At 44.2% G+C, this 10529-nt stretch overlaps 1 long non-coding RNA gene across 3 annotated transcripts in view; it reads left to right on the top strand.

The window, feature by feature from the left end:
* Positions 1-10529, top strand: part of LOC123978092 — a 13355-nt gene that overhangs the window by 2409 nt on the left and 417 nt on the right. The window lies entirely within an intron of this gene.

Raw genomic sequence — 10529 nt, 5'->3', positions numbered from 1 at the left:
TATAATGATTTTGATTTTTGTCTTTTAGCCATTTCACCTCCATGTGCTTATGCATTAATGATACTTTGCTGGAAAATCAAACACAAATAGCAAACACACAAAACAGACACACACAAAAAAAAAAAAAAAAAAAAGCTGCCGTTTGCCAAAAACTCAGCAAGATTCCCAGTTGGCGTTGTGTACATTTCATTTCTCTGTAATTGCATTGCTCCTACTGCCCGACTTGCATGAGGTGGGAAGAGTGGCACAGCTAGGGCTGTGTTTATGCAAATCAGGTGGCACAATTTTGGTATCTATCTTGGCATGAAATTGTATGAACATTACTGCCCACTGAGACCACCAAAACGTTAAGCCAGGACAGCACATGTTGTGTGTTGAGTTTAGCTTCTTGTACTTTAATATACGTGTACAGTTAAATAGTGACATTTTATAAGTTGCCATTTAGTATAATGTTTAAATATACTTCCATACATAGTTTTTAATGGGAAATTTTTGACTTTATTGTTGACATTAGACCATCTTGGTATTTAATGTATTTATAGAAGTAGAAAATACAAGTATAGTTAAGTTCTGTCACTTCTAGATTGATGGCAAAAGGACCAGAGAATATTTGTCGTCTGTTATTGTTTTGTAGCTGCAACTGTTGTGGTCGAATGCTTTGAATTGCATTGTGTTTTGGCTGCAAATGTCTGCATGTAAGGCAAATTTTGTACAAATTTACTGACAATGCCACCATAGATATGGATTTACGATATTTTATTGTTTTGGCCGCGACGTCATGGGTATTGGGTGGGACAGCGCAGACCCGGAAGTGCTCGTGGAGCTCTGGAAGGGAAAGTCTGTGAACAGTTGAAAAGTTTTGCTTTAATGTCAGTGCAGGAAAAGGCTGATTCGCTAGCTGGGTGTGTGCCTCGGGTGAGCGATTGTCCACTTGAAAACTTTCCCCATCAAACCAATACATGGTGGCATGCAAAAACTGCACTCTGGACTACTCACGTTTGGAGGAAAACATCCACTGGCTAAAGAATGTTGATCAATGGCTTCTCGTTGGTTGCATTGGCCCAGCTCAAGCACATTTCACATATTCACAGCTCTTTTGCTCTGTCCTCCTTCCGGTTCTCGCAGGCCGCGATCTCCGACTCTGCCTACACTGTTCCATGGCTAACATCAACCAGTGCTGGAGCCGGCATTGGGCCGGATAACTGTGAGGGAAATCGACTGGCTGAACGTGAGACTGACTTGATGTTGATGAGCAGCTGCACTGCAGTAGGTAACGTGGAGCTGAGCAGCATTTCTTTATCAGTGCTGGGAGAAAAGAGGCTCAAATGGGTACCAGCACTCCCCATAGGGTGATCCCTCTGTCCCAACCTTCATGGGCCGAAGTGGTGCGCGGTGGAGGAGCTGCTCGAGCTTGCCATATCAAAACCTCACCAAGAGCTGAGGCTCTGGCCCATCCATCGGAAGCTTCAGTAGATCAGCTGCCACTGGAGCTGGAGGAAACTCCTTCTAAACAGCCAAACCTTGCTACATCTGCAGATATAGCGGGGAAATCTTGCCAGCCTAGTCTAGTAAAACGTGTTGGGCCTCACAGTCTGGTAGAACAAAGACTGGGCCTTCGGATATCGTACAAGCCTGACCCCAGCCTACAAGCCTGCCCATGCGGCCTGACTACACAGAGGAGGTCAGAGAACAATGGAAAGCCCAAATGACCCTGTCAGTTAATTCACGCCTACCTGTGAACTCTTAACTTTTAAAACCAAACCAAAGGTTTGTATTGGCTAAAGCTTTCGGGGGCCGGAGTAATCCCAGGAAGTACAGCCATTTTGTCAACAGAGGTATAAAACCAAACACCTCAGAACCCTCTTTGCCACTCCAGTTCTCCAGAGGACTGTAAGGAGGTAAACAAACTTTGCCTTTCTGCAACTGCATCAGCAGCCACAGGAGGTATTTTCTTTCAGCGCTGAACTTTCCTTGTTCCTGAATACAGACGTTACTCGCTGGACGAGCAACTCTGTTTTCTTCTATCTTTTTACCTCTATTAAACTGTTATACACAAGATAACATTTCGTGCCTGCAGAAGAAGACGGATAAACTCCGTGCTTAACTGAGAGAAGATCACCTCTGTGTTATACCTTCTCAACCGACGTTGACTTCACTAATTACTGTTGCTGCCGCCAAAGAATCAGCTGTGCCGTGGAACTTACCGGCATCGTCAGAACCGAGCCGAGAGAAACTCCGCCGGATTTCCCAAAAGGACTGACGAATCTACTCGCTATCAAAGCGACACGTAAGAGGCTTTATTATGTCTGGGCAGATAGTTCTATAACCTTGTTATTGTAACTTACTTACAAGCTTCATGTGGTGATTTTCTTTTAAGAAACTTCAAGGGATATTTAAAGACCGTGTGTCTTGTTTAATTGTGTGTTTTCTGTGCTACGCACGTTTGTGTCCGGTACCACCTGCTGGGTCGCAACTGCTTTGTTCCTATTACTGTGTGGAAACGTATCAGTATTTTTATCAAGCCAGGGAACACAGTTGCTGAATGCAAGTTCACTACCATCCCTCTCATTGATAAAGTTGGGTGTTTTCAACAGTAATTAGGATTTTTTGGTGTTTCTGTTGTCTGAGAACAGATACAATTGCACATTCCATCAAGTCCAAAGCCAGCAACCGCTGCTGAATGAATCATTCACTGCTGGTGACTGTAAGATAGTTTGTGGTATATTGTATGTATATAGCTTTGCTCTGTGCCTTTCTCTCCTCCTTCTGCTTACTAACCCCACATGCACACACCACGTGATCTCTGAAGCTAACCAGACCTGTGACCCACAGTAGGCTAGCATCAGAGTGCGTCCCCATTTTTTTAGTTCAGGGGAGAGTGATTTTCCGCCATCTTGATCTTGAAATCACATGGTTTGAACCGCCATCTTGATTCCAAAATCAGCTGGCCTCTAGCACAACCGGATCTGGCACTACCCACGTGGTCAGATCCACCCCCCCCTCTTAGTCTCTCCCCTTCCCACACATACACACACACACGCCCACACACACACACACACACACACACACACACACACACACACACACACACATGCTTGCTGGATTGTTGTATGTTTTTGTATGATTTGTTTATTGACTTTATTTCATTTTGCTTAGACTAGTTAATAGTGATTTACTTGCTAATGTTATTGATCATTGATCTATGCTTGAGTTAAATAAATCCCATTATAATTTCAAGAAGTCGTTGCCTGTGATTATTTGTGTATAATGTTGTAGTAAGAGGTGGTTGCCACGGCCAGTGTACGGATTCACCCTTCTCTGTTTGCCATCTATAGGTGGACAAACCCCATTTTAGACTGATCATACTTGGCTCATATTTGGTTATTGGTCCCTGATCCCTGGGTGGTGCCCCGTATTTATTAATTATAATTAATAATTTTGAATATTAATAATTTCATTAATATTTCTAGAATATCTAGATATTCAGCTAATAACCAAACCTGACCATATGTTGACAAACCCCCAACAAACGTAACAACCAACCCCTTTCACCGGTCAAGTCCACTTCCATGTCCTCTTCACATCGCAGGCTGTTAAAGGAGGCTGTGTCCAGAAGGATCCCTGGAGGCTTCACAAAATCATTGCGCCGGTCCTCTGGCGTATCATTTCACCCACAGTCAGTGAACGTTGCGCACACTTTGGTCCCTGAGCTCGCTTCCACTAGTCCTGACAGAGCCCAGTCTACATCCCCCCCGGCCACTTTTCCCTCCCTCAACACTTATCACTTGTGATTCCATAACAAAAAATGTGCTATTTTTTTATGCCGTCACACTCTGTTTTCCAAGTGCTATGGTTGCTGACATCTTAAAAGAGCTCTGGGTTTTACTGGCATCACTCCCATCCTATATTAAAAGAGTAATAGTCAACATGGGAGCAAATGAAGCAGCTCGTAAGCAGTCTTAGTTGACCAAATTGGATTTTAACCTTCTTTTTAACTTCTTAAAGCAGTGCGGGAAGTCTATGTTTGTGTCCCATTCCCTCAGTTGGCCATGGTGCTGGTCGTTTTAGGAGACTCCCCAGCCTTCATGACTGGCTACAAGTTGAATGTAGGGCTAACAAAATGTGCTATATTGATAATTTTAATATCTTTTGAGAACGTTGTTCTCTTTTTAAAAGGGATGGACTTAAACAGACTGGGATCACAAATGCTAGCTGCAAAGATACAGCATGTGGTGCAGTCCTCAGCACCTGACTGACAATTTACATTCCACACTCACTCCCTTCTCCTCCCCCTTCCTGTTTCACAACAAACCACTGTCCTAAGCGCTAGCCCCCCCTGCCGAATTTCTTTTCTATTGAGACTGTGGTTACAGTAAGGGCCCCTTTTCACGTGAAACGTCCTGTTGTGCGCAGCAGATCAGACCCACACCTCCTGCCACAAGCTAGTGCTTGTAGAGGGCCTGCAACCCTGAGAATGGCCCTAACAAATGCTCAATCCATTACAAATAAATTGTTTAAATTGAACAATTGTTTCACCAGCAAGGACATGCATTTAATGTTTCTGACTGAAACCTGGCAAAGAAGCATGGAAAATGGCCCGTTAATTGAATTGTACCCACAGGACTGTTCTTTGATCAGCAGTCCTAGGACCTCTGGTCGGGGTGGAGTTCTAGCAAAGGTCTCCAAAAGCTGCTTTCAAATCCGGAGGGCAGTGTTGGGCAGTAGCGTCGCTACAAGTAGCGTCTTTACTAGTTTAACTACATTTCTCAGTAGCTTGGTGATGGCGTCACTATTTTCTGAATCAAATAGCTTTTCAGTAACGAAGCTCTTTTATTGACCGAGTACAGAGATGCTCATAAGTCTTTGAGCTTTGAGTGACCTAGAGTCCAAGTCAAGTCTCAAGTCTCTTGTGGTTATTGCGAATGTTGTATCACCTGCCACGTTCAATCCAGGTTGCGTATAAAACTGCATAGCTATAAGGAATACTGTAAGCTGTAACCTGTTTTTAACTTACAGAGCACAATCATGTAATGTGCAATGCAATCAATGACAGCTTAAACTACTGTAAGTCAACACATCCCCTACTCTTAAACCAGTGTAACGTTATTACTAAATAAAACTGTTACGTTACATGATCAGCAATAAACCTGTAACCTCTTTCTAGCCAACAGTAACATGACGGCAGCCAGAGGGACATAAATGATTACGTTAATCGACCGCCACAAATTTGGAAAGTAAACAAACGCTCATTTATCTTTTCATAACGAACGACAGATGTAGTTAACCTCCGGTAGGTCGTAGCTGAAGCAAGAAGCGAGCTAACGTTAGATGGCCAATGCTGAGCTGGTGGTGTTTTCTCACCACAGGTTACTAACCTGTTTGCGAGTCTAAGTCTCTAACTCCCCATCTCTGACCAAGTAGCGCGGTAGCTTCCACACACGCATTTTCCCAAGCATTTCTGAGGGATCAGTAAGTGATGCCACCTCCACACACAGACCTGTATGTGTAGCCGGCAGAAGCGTTTCCGTGTGACATCACGTACTGATCCTTGGGATGATGCCTGCGACTTTGCTGCAGGGGAATAAAGACACGCGGGATTGAGTTTACTTTCTATTGTGATAGTTATTGTAACACCTCTTGTGAGAAGGATCAGGGTCCAGCCTGGACACATCTTCCTTTAGTGAGGTGGAAATTTTGATATGTGACAGAAACTTTTTTCCATAAAATGAGAGATTTCTCTCTCTCTCTCCCTCTGTCTCTTTCTCACCCATTGCCATGAATGTTTAGGTTGTTTACAACAACAACAATGGTTCTCCGTTTGTTGCATGAGGAAAAACTTTTAGACTGCAATGATATGGCACTAATTACAAGAGTTTCTGTGTGTCTGATTTAGCTCTCTCTCACGCACAGTGTTTGGTGCAGGTTTTTAGCCTTCTGTTGCTACTGTGGAATGAAGTTAGTTCAATATAAACTAGGCCTATACTGTGTGTGTGAGTGTGTATATCTATATATTTATATGGAAAAATCCCCCTCTCACCCCTTGCGGGGTGGTATGTGTCATCCTCAAGCTCGGGTCCTCTAGCAGAGGCCTGGGAGTTTGGGGGTTCTGCGCAGTATCTTAGCTGTTCCTAGGACTGCACTCTTCTGGACAGAGACCTCTGATCTCTTACCTGGAATCTGCTGTAGCCATTCTCCCAGTTTGGGGGTCACAGCCCCCAGTGCTCCGATTACCACTCGCACCACTGTTGCTCTTACTTTCCACATCTTTTATAGCTCCTCTTTCAGCCCTTAGTATTTCTCAAGCTTCTCGTGTTCCTTCTTCTTGATGTTGCTGTCGCTTGGGATTGCCATATCTATCACTGCAGCCTTCTTCTGCTGATTGTCGATCAGCACAATGTCTGGTTGGTTAGCCATCACCAGTTTGTCAGTCTGGACCTTGAAGATTTTAGCTTGGTCATTCTCAACTACCTTAGGTGTCTTCCATTTTGACCATGGGACTTCCAGCCCATACTCATGGCAGATGTTCCTGTACACTATGCCAGCTACTTGGTTATGGCGTTCCATGTACGCACTTCCTGCCTCTTACACCCTGTTGTTATGTGCTGTACTGTCTCAGGGGCATCCTTGCACAGTCTGCACCTGGGTCTTGCCTGGTGTGGTAGACCCCAGCCTCTATTGATCTTGTACTGAGTGCCTGTTCTTGTGCCACCATGATTAGTGCTTCTGTGCTGTCTTTTAGTCCAGCCTTTTCCAGCCACTGGTAGGATTTCTTGATATCAGCCACTTCTTCTATTTGTCTGTGGTACATGCCGTGCAGCAGCTTGTCCCTCCATGAAGGTTCTTCATCTTCCTTATCCTCACCCTGGGGTTTCTGCTGCCTGAGGTATTCACTAAGCCCTTCATCTTTGGGGGCCATTTCCTGATGTACTTTTGGATCTTTGTTGTTTCATCTTGGACAGTGGTCTTGACACTCACTAGCCCTCGGCCTCCCTCGCTACGCTTGATGTACAGTCTCAGGGTGCTGGATTTAGGGTGAATGCCAAGTGGTCCATGCATTGTGAGGAGCTTTCTTGTCTTGATATCAGTAGCCTCTATCTCCTCCTTTGGCCAGTTTATTATACCATTTGATGACTGGCAAGGCATATGTGTTGATGGCTCGGATCTTGTTCTTCCCATTCAGCTGACTTTTCAGGACCTGCCTTACTCTCTGTAGGTATTTGGCTGTGGCGGACTTCCTTGCTTTCTCCTCACGGTTTCCGTTAGCCTGCGGCACCCCAAGGTATTTGTATCTGTCCTGAACATCTGTCCAATCTGTCACTTGTTCAATCCAAACGACATTCCAATGTCGTTGCTGTAGATCTTGGTAGTGTGGATCAGTGAGTCGATATCTCGCATATTTCTGGCATACAGCTTGATGTCATCCATGTAGAGGAGGTGACTGATGGTTGTCCCATTGCCTTCTGGGCCCTGTCCATGTATTGAGCCATGTGCCTACTCATCTTAGCCGCTATGATGCCTGACAGGAGCTTCCATGTTGTGCAGAGACAGGTTATTGGCCGGGAGTTGGATGGGATTGTCAGTAGTTGGTTAATTTGTGCTGCCAGTTAGTTTTTCAGCCAGTAGGTGTGGATCATATCAGGGCCTGGCGCTGTCCAACTCTTCATACTTGCCACTCTTTCTTGGATGTCTGCCGTTGTAATGGTTACTAGATCTTGTTATGGGAGATTGCTGTGATCTGTTCTTAGATCCACTAGCCACTGAGCATTGGTGTTTAGGGATGCCTCTTTCTCCCATATGTTCTTCCAGTACTGTTAAGTCTCAGCCTCTGATCTTGTGTTATTGCCTTTCTGTAGCTCTGAGCTGACTAACCTCTCTTTGTGTTGCCTTGATCTTGGCCTTAAGCCTTATCCTCCATCGGGGGTAATGCTCTTTGTGGCTTGTGGTGTTCATCTTATCACTCATTGGATAACTGTTGCTGCGGCGTACATCAGCTCATTGGTCTTGGTTATGGCTCGGTTAGAGTGCTGCATTCACATCTTCTAGCAGACTTTCAGAGCATACTTTGACACTTAGCCTTGGCAGTCTTGGTCGTTGTACTTGGGGGTCCAGCTTAGTTATGAACTTAAATTGTCAATGTGGTTTCACTCATTCTGTTATTGGGGCATCTATATATCCCACAGTCTCAATATAATATATAAAATATTGAAAAAATTAAAAGTAGCTTAGATGTAACTAAGCTACTTTTGCCACGTTGCTGTAGTTTAGCTTGCTACATTTTACTGGGGGGTAGCTTCTGTGTAGTGAAGCTTCATTTAATGTAGAGTAGCTAGTAGCTTAGCTCACTACATTTTCCAAGTTGCTTGCCCAACTCTGATGGAGGGTGACCGCAGGGGTTTTCTCTTCATTTGAACTACAAGTGACTAAAGTGGGTCGTTCAAACCCATTTTAATGTATCTTAATTTATCGACACCCTGGTTCTCACAGCTCTTTTATATCTGATTTTATAGATTTTTATCTATTATATGGTTGGACAAAGTGTTTATGATTGGTGATTTTAATTTTCACATTGATAAAACCTCCTGTAGTTTTGCTGGTGAGATTTTAAGTATCACTGAATCATTTAATTTTGTGTGTCCAGTCTCACACACATTAAGGGCCACACATTGGACCTTGTTTTTACCCTAGGGTTAAATATTGATTGTATTGACTTGGAGGAACTGCATGTTACTGACCATAACTGTGTTCAACCTCTCCTTTAATTTGGACTCCGTGCCCAGAAAATGTGTAAGTCGCTCCCACATCATAAACAGCCTCTCAGTTGAAAGGTTTTCTGCAACTTTTGACCAAAACGCAGTTCTGTCTCACCATACTGATATTAATGATCTTGTCCACTCTTTTTATTCACATTGCACTGCAGTCTTGGATCAAGTGGCTCCGAGTAAAACGAGACTTGTCCCCTCCACACACCCTTCCCCGAGGCTAAGTGATGTTGTTCTGTGTTTTAGGTGTAAATGTAAGAAGGCAGAGCGACTGTGGAAATCCACTAATCTTCTACTCCACTTCCTGTTTCACAAGGACCGAGGAGCTTTCTTCTAGCTTCTAGCAACCCTGAAGTCCTGTTTGACACAATTAATAACATCGTAAATCCTGCACCTCCTTTTTCAAACAATGATTGTAACAAATTTCTCTCTTTCTTTGTGGACAAGATTAGACATATCAGGGCTAGCATCATCCCCTCCAATACATCTGTCTCTGATTGTCCCTCCCTGCCACCAATCTTGGAACATTTCAATCCTGTTTCCCAAAAGGACCTCACTGATCTGTTGGCCATTATGAAATCCTCAAGCCCTGTAGATATTTTACCCACCTCTGTGGTGTGGCTGTTCGTGATAAAAGTTAAGAAACATATGTTGAAAGGCATGCCGACAACGCCACCTAGGGATAGCTACCCTGAGCCCTAGGACTCACAGACACACAGGTTCTTTAAAATTGGGGTTGGAGCAGAGCATAAACAAACCACACAGGCTAAAATAATTTTAACAATTTATTACCACAATTAAAATAATGTTTATAAGTTTAAAATGCCTAACTAAAATCAATGTGATGCTACAAGTTAAAAAGAGGTCTCTCGTAACTGTAGTCCTCCTGCTCGATGCCCCCTGCTCAAAGCCCTATGAGCTGGCTGACTTCCTCTGCTGCTATCGGGCCTCCGTGCCCTCAGCAGGCACGCTCCCTGCTGTGTCTTTGTGTCCCTCTATCCCATTCTTTGTCCCCTCCATTTACTAATGCCATTGCTTCGCTTAAAAGGAGTCCTGTCCAATCTGTCGCTGGCGTCCGCACCTGTTGCTCATTGTTAATTGTGACATCAGTGGAGGTGTGTGGTGTTTAAGGGCAGTCCAGCCAGTAGGTACAATAAGTTAAAAAACACACAAATTAAAACACACCAATGTTTAAAACACAAAACACCCTCTGCATGCAATAAAAATACAACACACCAATAAAACATTGCAAATAAAAAACACACCAGATGCATAAAAATGGTTTCCTATTTTTCTGGCCCTGTCACTGTCACGCCCTCCCCCCCTGCTGCGACCTAACCCTGACTTGTGGAAGACTGCCTTGTGTTTGTGTGTTTTTTTTCCCCTGGGTGTGGCTGCGGTTTTTGGTTTCCGGCCCTTTTCCCCTTTCTCTCTCACCTGCAGGTTGCCGGGAGGCGTGTCAGCTGCGAGGAGCTGATTACACACACCTGCACGTGATTTGCACTCCCTCAGGTTCAGTTCAATTCAATTCAATTTTATTTATATAGCGCCAAATCACAACAACAGTTATCTCACAGCGCTTTTCATAAAAGAGCAGGTCTAGACCGTACTCCATGATGCTATTTACAGAAGCCCAACAGTTCCCACCAAGAGCAAGCACTAGGCGACAGAAGCAAGGAAAAACTTCCTTTTAAGAGGCAGAAACCTCGAGCAGAACCATGGCTCAGGGTGGGCGGCCATCTGCCTCGACCGGTTGGGGTGAAGGAGAGA

The sequence above is a fragment of the Micropterus dolomieu genome, linkage group LG01 (assembly GCF_021292245.1).
Source record: "Micropterus dolomieu isolate WLL.071019.BEF.003 ecotype Adirondacks linkage group LG01, ASM2129224v1, whole genome shotgun sequence".
NCBI lineage: Eukaryota > Metazoa > Chordata > Actinopteri > Centrarchiformes > Centrarchidae > Micropterus > Micropterus dolomieu.
Note: the sequence above shows the minus strand (reverse complement) of the source record. Positions and strands in the feature narration are given on the sequence as shown.